This window comes from Apis florea, unplaced genomic scaffold (genome assembly GCF_048593485.1).
Source record: "Apis florea isolate Af1SG1 unplaced genomic scaffold, ASM4859348v1 contig_3158_pilon, whole genome shotgun sequence".
Classification (NCBI taxonomy): domain Eukaryota; kingdom Metazoa; phylum Arthropoda; class Insecta; order Hymenoptera; family Apidae; genus Apis; species Apis florea.
This window is the reverse complement of record NW_028256713.1, coordinates 1,521,223-1,535,044: the sequence shown is the minus strand read 5'-3', so window position 1 is coordinate 1,535,044 and position 13,822 is coordinate 1,521,223. Positions and strand designations below refer to the sequence as shown.

The 13,822-nt window shown below is 38.4% G+C and overlaps 1 long non-coding RNA gene across 1 annotated transcript in view; it reads left to right on the top strand.

The window, feature by feature from the left end:
* The first annotated feature begins 1,120 nt into the window (after window positions 1-1,120).
* The window catches only part of LOC116415588 (uncharacterized), a 29,948-nt gene continuing 17,246 nt past the window's right edge, over window positions 1,121-13,822 (top strand). Inside the window, exon 1 of the long non-coding RNA XR_004226214.2 lies at window positions 1,121-1,270. This is a non-coding gene — a long non-coding RNA (uncharacterized LOC116415588). The remainder of the gene's footprint in view (window positions 1,271-13,822) is intronic.

The following is a 13,822-nucleotide window of genomic DNA, read 5'->3' as shown; positions in this document are numbered from 1 at the left end:
AAGGTGAACTCGTATAATTCGAGATAATTATGAGGCTGTTTGCATAGATTTAGATTATTAAAATGCAATTTTATCGTATTAATATATCGTGGTTTTGAATAAATGAAGATATACTCGCTATAACAATACTAAATAAATTAATTTCACGCTTAAATTAATAGGCATACAAATAAATTTATATTTACGTACTATAAAAATTTATATATTTCAAATGTATTTACGATAGATAGATTTGATACGTGTATATGTAAACGAATACTCCTTATCTTTATACTCGTATAACGCGCGAGTTCATTTTCCTTAAATACTTTAGAAAACGCTTGAATAATATTATTCTTTCGTATCGTAAAATTTATCCTCATAAAAATATTACTACATGAACGCTCGTTATGCTTGTATTCAAATATAATCTTTATTCAAACGTATACAAAAGCAAGATAGATTGGTATATCGGCCACGGAATGGTCATAATATTGTTAAATAGAAAAGAATGGAAGTGAAAGAGAGAAATGTTCCGCGGAATCCCACGAATATCGATTTAACGCAGGACGATCTTTCGTATCTCCGTTAAAACGGCTCGTTCACGGACTTATCGAAGCCGGTTTATGAGGCGTCCGAATCGAATTTTTCCGGCAACGACGGCGCATAATCATTACATCGGACGCCGGTTTAACCAGTCTCGATAACATCTTTCCCATGCTAAATATACCACGGTGCCGGCTAAATCCGTATCGCGGATTCGCCGGTATTAAATCTTGCGGTTGTGCCGGTCGCAAAAACCGGGTCTCTTTCGGTTTTTGAGCAATGACCGCGTTGCAATTCATTTCGAGGTCTTGTTAAACTCGCCACGACATCATAAATTGTCCACCGGATACGGTATCTCGTAATTGTTTCGTTAAATGCTAATCACCGGTAGATTTAAACCGTTGTAAACGTAAACGTAAGCTAATGTAAATCATTAATTCTAACTTTGAATATCTTTTTAAAAAGTAATCATCTTTCTACGATAATTTAAGCGAAACCGACGATTGAAATTTCCGCCATTAATTATACATGGCTCGCGATTTTGCGCGTTTCGCATTGCGCACTGTGGCGAACTGATTCTTCTGCGCAGATGCCTGTCAGTTTGCTTTCTTCGTCGTGAAATTGCCGCCGAACGTAACGTGTGAAAGATTAATGCGTTCGTGAATAGCGGAATGAATTAGCCGTGCAAGATTAATCGCAGCCGAGCTGGGACGATGAATTATCCGCGATTCGAAAAATCAATAAGGTAGGCAGTCGGTAATTAATTTGGCGAAATCACGGTTAATCGCAATAGAAGGTTATGGGGAGGCGATGGAACGCCGTCTTATCGAACGTGTAATGGCGTCCGAGCATGCGAATATCGCAACAAAGTCGTGTGTTAATTGGTGTTAATGTTTTCATTTGTTCACCTGCTGTGCTGATAACTGTTAAATTATATCGTTTGGATTTGTGATGAATGTTCGTGTATGCGGAAATGGATGAATGGAACTTTTTGGATAATGTTTGATTGGAGAACATGGACGCGATTGGAGTGAATGAATTATTTTATTAAGTAAGTTTATTTACTTATTTATTAATATGATTATTGATTTATTAATATTTAAATTAGAGATAAGTAATGCGTTGCGTAAAATTGTTCCGTTTTGATAAATGATTCGATGCGATTCAGCTAATTGCAGCTTTTACTTATGATTTATAATTTGTCATACGTATTTTCCTGTATCGTTTTTTACAAAGAGAATTTCATCCGAAATATATGTTTCATTATTCATACATACATACATATATATATATTTTTAAGTTAATATCGAGAAAATGCTTCACGCGGAAGTTTGAGAATTTATTAAACCAATTGTGAATAGTTAGGTTAGGTTACAATATATATGCGTAGATTAAATATTAGATGCATATCGAAATCAAATCTTAATTTTTTATTGTTTCTGTGCAATGAAACAAGCAATTACAAAATTCTACAGTGAAAAATATTTCTATCTAAGGTTGAGAATTAGCAATTTATTATTAAAATCTGAAACTATTAATATTAGAAAGTATAGCATTAAGAAAACGCTTGTTGCCGTTCCGTACATATCATTCCGTGAAATATCATTTTAAAAAAGTTCTTTAACGAATCATTTCTTAACGTTCATTCCTAATTACATCGTTCTAGTTCTAGATAATTAAGGAAATCCTTTTGATAAAAGATACATTTAGAGAAGAATTCCTTCTTAACAGGATAGTTTATTGGTAGATCTTGTTATATGTCGAGAAAAAAGAATTTATCGCTTACATTCAATAATTGTTTAATGATTCGATGTAAATATTTTACGTTTCAAATCCAAAAATAAAATCTCGTTTCACGTCGATTTTTCCAGCATGTTTTTTTCCATGTATTGGATAGTATATCTGTAGATAGATTAAAAAGAGCAATTTAACTCGATCGTTAAATTTTATAATATTTGAAAATTGCACGGAAGGTATCGGAGAGAAGGCATTGTATAGTCATTTATTTTTTGAAATTATGTTTTTGTTAATTGAATGATGCATTGCAACTGAATAAATATAAATGGTTAATTGTCTCTTTCGTTATTAATAGTAATTGATATGGTATGAAAATATTTTAAATTGAATATAAAATTGAATAATTAATAAATATTATTTTTGTTATTTAAAATTTCTCAATAAAAAATATTTTTCTAAATATACATCTAAATATAATAGGCTATAAATAATATTAATATTCTAGAATATACATCTTATGAATAATGCATTATTATTTTTATTAGAATATTTCTCACATGCTTTGAATAATAAAAGTATCTTGAATAATTAAAGCTTTACACATTTAAATTGCAAAAATATCTCTAGAATATTAATTTTACTTTCAATTATAGATTACGCTATATATTCACGTTATGTATTATAACAAAAAATAAGAAATCATATCACCTCTGAAATCATGTTCCATTCCATATAAATATCTCAAACAATTTCCAAGCTATTGCCACTTATTGAAACATCTGCTACATACTTTGAGTAACAACACATGTAACAATTCATCAAATACTAATAATCCAACCCGATGTCTAATTATCATCTACATGAGTTTACAACATGCAACTATTTCCTTTAGAATTTGCAAAATACGTTTAGTTCATTCCATTGATGGATGAACTTTGAAAACTTATATCCAGATTAAAAGATAAAGGTGCACAAAATTATAATCCCGTTGGTATGTACGATCTATACATTGGGCCCGTTAGATATTACTAGAGTTGGTCGAGTTTGACAAAGAAAAAGAGGGAAAGAGAAGGAGTGAGTGGGCAGGATAACGAAAGAGAGAGGGAAAGAGCAAAAGAGGGACATGTCGGCCGCTCCGTTAGATCAAATCTAGGTCGTTACGCGCATTTCTAAAGCACTTCGACATTAGGAGCAGCGCTCGAGATGCGCTTGACCTTCATACTAATCTCGACCTCGAACCTTGAAATTTTTCGCGAGGACGCGATAACCGTGAGAATAATTGAATTCCGATAGTTGAGGAAGTAGAAATATTTGGAATTAATTTAATTAATTTAATCGCTGTAGGATGAAGTAAATTATATATTACAATCACGTAGGTTATTTAGAAGAGAGTAATGATTTATTAATTCTTTTTTAATTATAAAAGAAGATAAAATTTAGTAGAAAATTTTCAGAAGAAAAATTAAAAACAATAGATTAATTAGATTAGAAATTCATAAGTTACGATAAAATTATGAATTTTTTTCTTCTTTTTTAACAAAAGAAATTTATTATCGTTACTTGCTAAAGATCCTTATTAAATATCATTCTCATTAATGAAATTATATTACATTAAGATCGTTGATAATAATTTCCACGAAACTTTACACGTATAATATTCTCGTTTCTTCGACTCGAAATTATTCGTTAATTCGCTCGAAATTAACGCTTTATTCGCGTATCTCTTTCTCTTCTGCTAATAATACTATATCCCACCACACAACAGTTGAAAATAGACAATGAATCGTACACGTACGAACAATCCAACGGACAAAGTAATCTTCGCGTTTCGATCGTTAGAGGAGGATCGTCCTAATTGCAACACGTTGATTCGAGGTACCGTTTTCGTAAGAACAGAAAATGACGCTCATCAGGAGCTGAGCGTCGTAATTCGGTTCGTTAGAGAGGCGTACAAGGTAGAAACGTTGTACAAGATCGGTGATAAGTGTGCCGTCGTTTCAGAACACACTCCTCTTGGCTCAAGAGGAGTAAACAAAGGGGAATTCTCACAGAGAATATGACAATGAACCTGAGAGCCCTTAGGTAACATTAACAGACTCCTTAGAAGACGCGACGAAGACTCTTAGAGAGACGTGATCTCGTAATTATTCGCGGCCTGTAGACCGAACCTCCTCACCTTTCTTCTCATCTCGTCTCCTCTTCTCATCGAAATCATTATCGATCGAGATAATTTCGTATCTGAAGCACTTTTAATCTTCATATAATCCAAAGCGAATTCAGTATACCTTACTTGCACACCATATACACCGTCATAGCGAAATGATTATAATGACACTCGCTACCCGTATTCCCCGCGACAACGATGTAGTCCTCGTCGTCCGATAACCTAATGAACGAGAGCCGACAAAGGTGGTCGGTGACCAGGGCCAGGAACTGGGCCAGGAAAAGAACCGCGAAAGGCCTGGCCGCGTCGTTCGTAATTCTCGGTAGCCGGTGTCAGGCAATCTGATCCCGGGACAACGGGTTCGGAAGCATCGGTTGTGACAGTAAAATATCAGCAGGTACCGGTGGTCAGTATGGCGATAGAGCGATAGAATCGGGAAAGGAGGCAGGTATATAAGCGCGGCTGGGGCACAGGCACTCCCTATCCTGGCAACAGTCCCCGGGGTACTGTTAGCCACCGATGAATGATAACCGTATCGCGATATGCGCCTCTCGATACAATGGGGAGTAAACGGGCTGAGCTGAGCGAGGGCCCAAAGCACGAGCCCACGTTTCTGAAATAGAAGGACTATTTGATCGATAATTCACCGTGGAATAGCAGCCGCCGTTGCCTCGCCTCCTTCCACTCCGCTGCCCCGTTGCGGAGGATCTTTCCAAGGAGGGGGAGGATTAAACAAAAAAATTTGTTTTTAATTATTTTATCTTTAGGAAAACAAGGAGACGACCAGTTAAGAGTTGTTGATACTTGCGAACCGTCTCTCGAATATTTAGACATCCGTCCGGGAATTAAACAACTCGATAAAACGTTGTAGAGGCAATGAGATCCAATTAAGATCTTCCAACTGGGACAATGTATATATAGGGCGTTATCTATAAGTTGAATCTCGGCATTCAACTCCTAGCCATGTACGATCTTAACGCGATGATGATGTAAGCCCGTTTTTTTTGATTATTTCATCTCGTGGAACATTTCATTGCGTGTTCTGTCTACGATTATCAATATTTGAGAAAGAAAGGGAAGGGAAAACATCGGGTTAAAAGAGATAAATCGGCTAAGTAAGATTAATAAATGCAATCGCGCACCTGGACCACGTTCACCAATTTTCCGATCGAACGAAATGTTCCCGCGGGATTAACCGGCGTCGTTTGTCTCCCCTCTCCCTCCTCCCCTCCCCACGAAATTTACGAGAGCTTAACAACAAACCTTGATTAACCGTGGAACTCCGTGGTTCGCCGATAATTGAGCCTCACAATTTCCGGTTCAATCCTCGAGATCCACCGCCCTTCCTCCTCCTTCCTTCCTTCCACGCAATCTTCTGTTCGCTCGAGAAAGAGAGAGAGACGTCTCGGTTTGGGCGAGGTTGTGTCGTGGAAACGAATCGTCCGGCGCGCGATGTCAATGTCCTGGCTGTGTTTCATCATCGCGTTTGGGAATCCGGCGTGTGTACCACACGGGCCCCTTCTGTTTGCTCTTTGTACACCTCGAGAGGAAAGACAGCACGCTCCTTGTGAACCGGTATAATACGCGATGCTTCTTCCTGCCTTGTGTTTCCTGTTCACGTCGATCGTTCAGGAAATCGAGCGTGTTGAGAAACGTTGAGCCGGCTGTTTTCATAGCGATTAGGAAACAGAGTTGTTCCTTCGATCCTTTTAGATTGCTGCTTTATCAAATTGTCGAGTATTTGTCCCAATCCTTTGAAATTTTGTATTGGCGGCTGCAAAGTTTTAAATTTTTTTGAATTAGAATTAGAAAACGTAGCGAGGATCTTTTTTTTTAAATACTCGTTGAGATAGGTAAAAATCAATGCCCATTCTCGATGCTTGACAAAAAGTTTAGTATTCGTCGAGCGAAACTTGTATGATCTTGTTGGACAGTTTTAAAATAGAAAGAAAGATAAGAAGATCCGCGTACAATTTCCGCGGGATCTTCGTCGCGGGATTAAGCAATTTGGAGAGGTACCTGTTATTTTTGATTCGCTGACCGATCATAGGGTTTTCTCATCTGGCCCGGTCGTAAACCACAGTTTCTACCTGTTCCACGAAGCGTGGATGGCTAGGAGATGAAGATCCTTTAACGAGTCCCTTGTGCTTTAGTTCTGGCCGGTAGACAACCTTCGGGAAAAAATAAATCAAAAAGGAAAGGGAGAGTTGTTTGGAAATTCCACGAAATATCTCCAAGATAAAAATATATCTTGCATCGGAACTCTAAATCGCACTCTAAATCGCGAGACGTATAAAATAAATATTTCAGAAGAGAACCAGAAATTTTTCATTTCCAATCTCCAATTTGTTCAAAAAAATTGTAATCCGATTCAATGCCACTGTATGATCATTCCCCAATACCCCATCGAATCGCGAATTTTCCGCTTCGAAGCTAAAAAAAAAAAAAAGAAGAAAAACAGAACGCGTTATTTCCATTACATTCTTTCACATCCAGCAGAATTCCCATTTCTCAAAGTTGCTCGATCTATCTGTGGAGAATGAATCGCGACAAAGAATCGCGTGTCGCCTTTGCAAAAAAAAAAAAAAAAAGAAAAGAAAAGAAAAAGAAAAAGAAAAAAGAATGAAAGAAAGGAAGGAAGAAACGTCGATTGACGCGCGAGACGAATCTTCTTTTTTCCATTTTCTTCCACGTCGCGGACAATTCCATCGACGTGGACGTCTTGTATAGGCCGTGTTTTTGCCCGTATTCCGGATTAATAGCGAGCACAGTCTCGGCGATGTCTACGGTGTGTTTCACCGTCGATGAACCGTGGGGGCACCGTGGGGTCCGCGTGAAATCGGCGAGAATAATGGCGCGCGTACGAACGAGGGGGCAGGTGCGATGAAAGAGGCCACGATCGTATGAAAAATACCGACGTTTTTCTTTCTTCTTTTTCTCTTTCCTTTTCTTTCCTTTTCCAAAGGTTTTTTGCAAAAGGGAGGGTAGGCGTATATAACTCATCAATAAAAGCTCATCAACCGGGGGGCTCATCAATGGCGCGAAATTGAACGGCGGGGCCCCCCTGATGTATGTACGCTGTTGCGTGTATCGTGGCCACTGGTTTATAAGAAGCGTGATGGATGTTGGAAACTGGATATGCATAATGGTTCGTGATTGCGAAAGTTAATTGAATGTTTTAATAGTTTTAGTTTTTACCGGTGGTGGTGGTGGTGGTGGTGGTGGTGGTGGGTATCGTGGAATCCTTCGTATTGGGGCGAGGGAGCGTGTGTAACTAGATTATTAAATTGGAATACGTGTATTGTTTGAAAAAAAATGCTGATTTTATTTTTTCATATTTTTTCAGTGAAATTTACACGATTTTTTTTTTTTCAAGTTTTTACCTCGTACTTTTTACCTTGTATTTAAGAGTGAAGAGTAGTTTGGTAATTTGATGGCTGGTGTAGTAGGTAGTTTTAAATAAATTAAATTTAGAATCCGGGAGAAACTTTTTTAAATATTACGAAAGAACGTTTTTGGATGGTTTTAATATAATGGAATCTTAATATTTGGTCTAACTTTCGAATATTTAATTTTGCATAGGCAAAATTATTTATATTTAGATTTCGGGAATATGGCTTGGAATTCAGATTCCTATATAATTTGGCAAATATATCGAAGTTTGCGTTCGTTATAATTGCTGCTCTAATGCAATGTTTGACTTTTTTTTCAAAGTTAATTGCTTTGTTCGATCAACGTTTGCTTAATATCGAAAGCGACACAAGTATGATTTCTCTACTTTTTAACATCGCAAAACACGTTGCTCGCCAATCCAATTTTTTTATTATTAATTATTCCAAATCTATTCATTTTCGTTCGCGAAACAATCCTTGATAGAAGCACGAGGATACGAATCATTCGTTTTAAACAAAGAAACGAAGGGGCGTATATCATCGAACAAAGTCTGGAAATATTTACAAAATATATGGGCCATGGTCCGCTCGTCCTTGGCATTTCTTTTAAACATCACCGGCTGACCGTCATAAAAAAAACCATGAGAAAATAATTCCTTCCACGTCTATTCGTAATCCTTCCAGGAATCGAACAATGTTGAGATAAATGACGAAATCATCGAGACGATTCTGAAAAATAAATATCGCACAATTCGTCGAAACCTTCACGTTTCGCTCGTTCCCAAAAAATCTAACACCATTCGATTTTTATTCCATCATCGTTTACTTATCAAAGACAAAGTTACAGCCAATAACTTACTCAACATTCGACATTTCTTTTAAGACCTTTTAAGAATTTTTTCCCTTCTTTAAGACATTAAGACATTTATTATTAAGACATAACAGAAGTTCCAATTCGATTTATCTGATCCTGTAGAGAAATCGAATAAATTGTTAAATAACAATATTATAAACGCTAGAAGAACATTTCAATAACGTTTTTGATCTACTCTCCTCTTCTTACCTCACTACCTAACGCATTAAAACAGGCAAAAAACCTGTTCTAATTGCATATCAATTTTCTATTTATTCATATACATCAATTCCATATCATTCTTCATCCATCTTTCTGATCCGTGCAACACGTATAATATATGAAATACAAAACATCTCAGACTTTCCGCCTAACTGACCCTTCTCTCTACGCTCGCACCTCTAAAAGGTCGAAAGACGAAAACGTCTGAGCGACGTGACACGCAGCAGCAGCAAGCGAGCGAGCGAGCAAGCAAGCAAGCCTATCCCCCGACCGCATCGGCAAAAATCGACGAGGTAATTGGTTCCGGACGATCGGCGATCGTAATTACCGGATGATCGAGACGAGGCGTGGCGAGACGAGGCGAGGCGAGGAGGTCGCCTTCTTGTCAGGTCGTAAAGAGCAGTTTGCCGGACGCGTGTGTTGCGCACGCACGTCGCGCGATCGATCCTCTTCGATAACATCCGATCTTGCGGGCAGAGAGAGAGAGAGAGAGAGAGAGAGAGAGAGAGAGAGAGATGGGAAACGAGCGGTTTTCGGCACGAGAATGGAGGATCCGTTTACGGCCGAGGTCCCAAGGACTCGTTGTCGCGGGAAACCGACCGTTTTACGACCTCCTCTTCCCCCACTGATCGTAGAAAGGACGCGTTTTGTTTGTTTATCCTCGATGGATGTGTGGCTGTTCCATCGAGGCGCGTGGATCGATCGCCCGTTAAGCATAACGTTTGCGACGTTGTTATGGTTCGTTTCGGTCGAGGTTTGGAACAGTTATCGAGATGGAAGCGGTGAGGAAGCTCGAACGGGTGAGGAAGTTCGCGATTTTCTTTAAATTTTCGCGATTCTCTCGACTGACTTAACTTTAGAGACAATTGAAGGGGGAAAGACAACGAGGGAAAGGTGAATTTGGGGAAATTTAATTTTTCTTTCTTTTCGAAGAACATTTTATTCAATATTGGGCAAAACAAGGATCGATTTATACGATAGCAAGTCGCAATTTATATAAGAACGATTCGAGGGATGAATAATACATTCGTTCTATCGACCAAATTGCTCGAATAAGGAAAAAAGAAAAAGGGAGGGGAAAAAGAACGGTGAAAAAGTAATTTGAATTCATGTTTTTGCCATTATACGATCACTTTCGAACAATCGAACGATACTTCGAATCTTTTTATTTATTTATCCACTATTGATTCGTATTACGCAACTTGCAACTTGCAAAAGAACGGTGAAAAAGTAATTTGAATTCATATTTCTGCTATTGTACGATGCCTTTCGATCGCAAACTCACTTTCGAACAATACTCGAACGATATTTCGAATCGTTTTACTTATTTATTTATCCACTATCGTATTCGTATCGCGCAACTTGCGACAAAGAAAATGGAAAAATTTATTTTCGCTCATCGTCCACCAACCACTGTCACAATTAGAAAAATTCCATCGCGATTACACCCTTCAGGAGGAAAGGAGACGGGCAACAGATGTTGGGGCGGCGCGCGAATATAATAGAGATTTCACCGCGATAATGACTCATTGTCGTCTATTGGTATAACGGTGCCGAGTGTTCCGTCCACGGTTACGAGGGAACTTGACTTTTCACCCTGAAAGGGGACGGCCGACTCGGGAGGCGCGATTATCAAAGGTCAGCCGGATCGTTAGCCGGCCGACTCCCGTAAATCGGCGTAGGTCAGTGAATCGCGAATCAGCGAACGGCCGCTCGTGCGAACGCCGTTGACCCGATTTAAGGGAGTTTTAGAAGAATCGTCCGATCCAATCGACGATCCATCGGCGTTCCTCTCTCCCCCCGGCTGTTCTCACGCCGTTGCGCACACGATGATACATACGGGGATCGAATCCTGCCTTCAACCTTTGATTTCCTCGCGATCGATGGATTCATAGATCCGAGGGAGTGGTGGATTGGTGCAATGGCGTAGGAACGAGGATATTGAAATGTGGCGCATCGAGTAATAATTTAGCGAATTATTTTCATTTCTTTTTCGAAATGAAATAATTTATATATATATATATTTTTTTTTTCACGATATTCTCGAAGCACAGTAACAGTTTCTTTGAATTATTTCGAGTGATCTAATGTTGGGGAAAAAAATGTGCGAGATGGAATCAGAAATTTCTAGAATAGACGGCATTCGAATCGAAACGAGTTTTCTACCAGATTGAACTACTTCGGCTGCCAACTTCTGATTCTTTCTTCCTCCATCTAATATTCCAAATGGGTGGCCGTCTACGGATCCGTTATCCTGACAAATGCGACCGTTTTCGATCACGTCTCGCCAGAACTCGTAGAAGTAATCCAAGGACGCGATGTGCAGGCACGGGAGAACGAATTCTATTTCTCGAGATAAAAGGAGGAAAGGAGGGAGGAGGAGGGGGAATGAAGGATCGTAGAATTTCTTGGACAAGATTTAATAAAAAGGATGGGGGAACTTTTATTCGACGGGTGATGATTACTTTACCAGTCGGATTATTCATGAGCCGTTCGCGTATTAAATTTTAGCTGTGAGTGTTTGTCATTGCATAAATAACGTAGGAAATTTCCTTTTTTTTCCTCTTTTTTCACCGGATAAAAGATATTTTATACAAGAAAGTATTCAATAGAAGAATATTAAACAGTTTGCATATTGGTAAAGGTGCATAAGTGATCATCGACTTTGAGAGATGCTGATTCATAATATTGATTACTTTCCATGCATCGATACCTGGTTATTATTATTACATGTTGGCTAACTAACGAACCGTTAGTTAGCTTCAACTTTGTTGGCAATCTTCTCGAATGAAATATTTATTGGCGCGTATCAATAACAAAATATCAAGATCGTAATTAGTTGAATTCAACGCGGGTTTTCGCGTATGAACGAGTGTTTAATCATTAGGCCGTTAGATGTTCGATCAATGTATCACGTTTTATTATAATGTTGAATCTATAAACGATATTCATCTCGTTTTAATAATTATCTCTTGTAATGTAATTGACAACGCGTTGCAATTATGACCGAGAAATATACGCGTCGTTAACTTAAATATATTTTCAGTTGCAAGAGTACGGAATTCAAAGATGGGAAATTTTTTCCTTTTTTTTTTCTTTTTTTTTTTTTGCGACTCTAAAAGCAGGTTTGCAAAGCGCAACAATCACAAGAGAGATACTATTCCATGATTCGTGGTAAAGTAGCGCTATAATTATCCGTTCTTTTTTACAACCGCCATTTGTCAATTTCACGTGTTGAGCATGGTTGAAGATTAGAGGAAAAATGTAACATTAGATTTTCTTGCGTTGGCTCGCACGAAATTGTTGAGAGCATACGCGTGTAATTTGGAGGTCATTACCGTGACGGAAGTGGCGGCGATAGTGGCGCGATACGACGGAAATGTGGTACACAAAGAAACTACCGAAGCTCGAGGAAATAAGTTATTTAGCCTGGTGGAATCTTTTTTCCTTTTCTTTTTTTTTTTTTTTTAAGATATTAAGATATTAAGATATTAAGAGATAACTTAGATTATCATTACGAAATAATAATCATTGCTTCAATTTTAAATTACACTTTCTTCCAAATATATCTTCTATACCACATATATAATCCAAATTTCGATCGTCACACTTTTATGAATTCACATTTACATTCCAAATTTAAATTATATCCTTTCGGAAAATTTTCCCCGTTTTAATTCAAATCTCAACGAACAATCGGGTCCAATCTTTCTCAAAATTTACACCTCTTTCGAAACGCATTCTTCCACAAACGGAAATTTCACGAATTCTCGCGCTTCTCACGCTAATCGCGCCTTCGCAAGGCGTTGTTATCCGTTATATACGCTCTCGAGGCATCGCGATCGTCGACCTGCGAACCGCGACCGTGGCCAGAAACCAGCAGTTCTCGGGGTCGCCGCGGCAATGACATTTCACGAAACGTTTTCAGGTGGATCTCACGAATATCCCAACGGATATATACGAACGCGACAGATAACATTTCCAATGACTGGCGATCGTTAGAGCACCACGACGAGGGGCAGGAGAAGGGGAAGAGGGAGGATCCGTTATCTTTACGGCTCGATCTTCGTGGAGTAGAAGTGAAGTAGAAGTAGGGGGTGGCCGATAAGAGATAACGGGAGCCAGGCCCCGAAAGGCGAGCCTCGTGGCTTTATTTATCGAGCCTCTCCTTCTTCCCGGAAGCGTTCGAGCGCCCGAAGTGGCGCGAAGTGGATTGGCTGGCGACCATGATCGAGGAGAGGGTTGAGTGGACGAAGAGTTTTGCGCGAGTTAGCCGTGGAAGTAATTTAAATTCTTGGAGGGGAAGGATAGGAATCGGGTGAATATACGTTGCTCGAACTGTTGGTGGAGATGCATTGACTCGTTCGCGGGGATGGGATGATTGCGCGAACACTGATGGAACGCGAGGAAATGTGGAGGAGAGAGTGTAATGGGTCGGTCGGGGAATCTTTTGGCGGGAATTTGTGGTATTTTTGCCCGAGGATCCCGTTTTTCCGATTTAAATTATCCTTGGATCGTTCCCTTTGTGGATGTTTTTTTATTTTTTTTTTGAATTTCTTCGGAAACGTTGATTTAATCACGAGGAAATCGATATGTAAGAGAATGTAACAGTTGGAAAGAAATCCAAATTATTCTCTTAAATAACGGAAAGCTTTATTTTGTTACAAATTTTGTTGTGAATTAATCCGAAACCGTTCTTCTTTTAGGATTAACGATACCCATTATTCAAATCAGTCTTTTAAAAAATTTATTTGTAAAATGATATATAAAATTAGGTAAATTTATTTCGTAGAATATGAAAATAATATATCTGAGTAACTAAAGTTATAGGACGACTTATTATTATTAAAAAAAAAAAAAAAAAAACATAAAATAGAAGATAGAAAAGATGAAACGTAAAGTCATCGTGGATTAATAATGCTACGAACA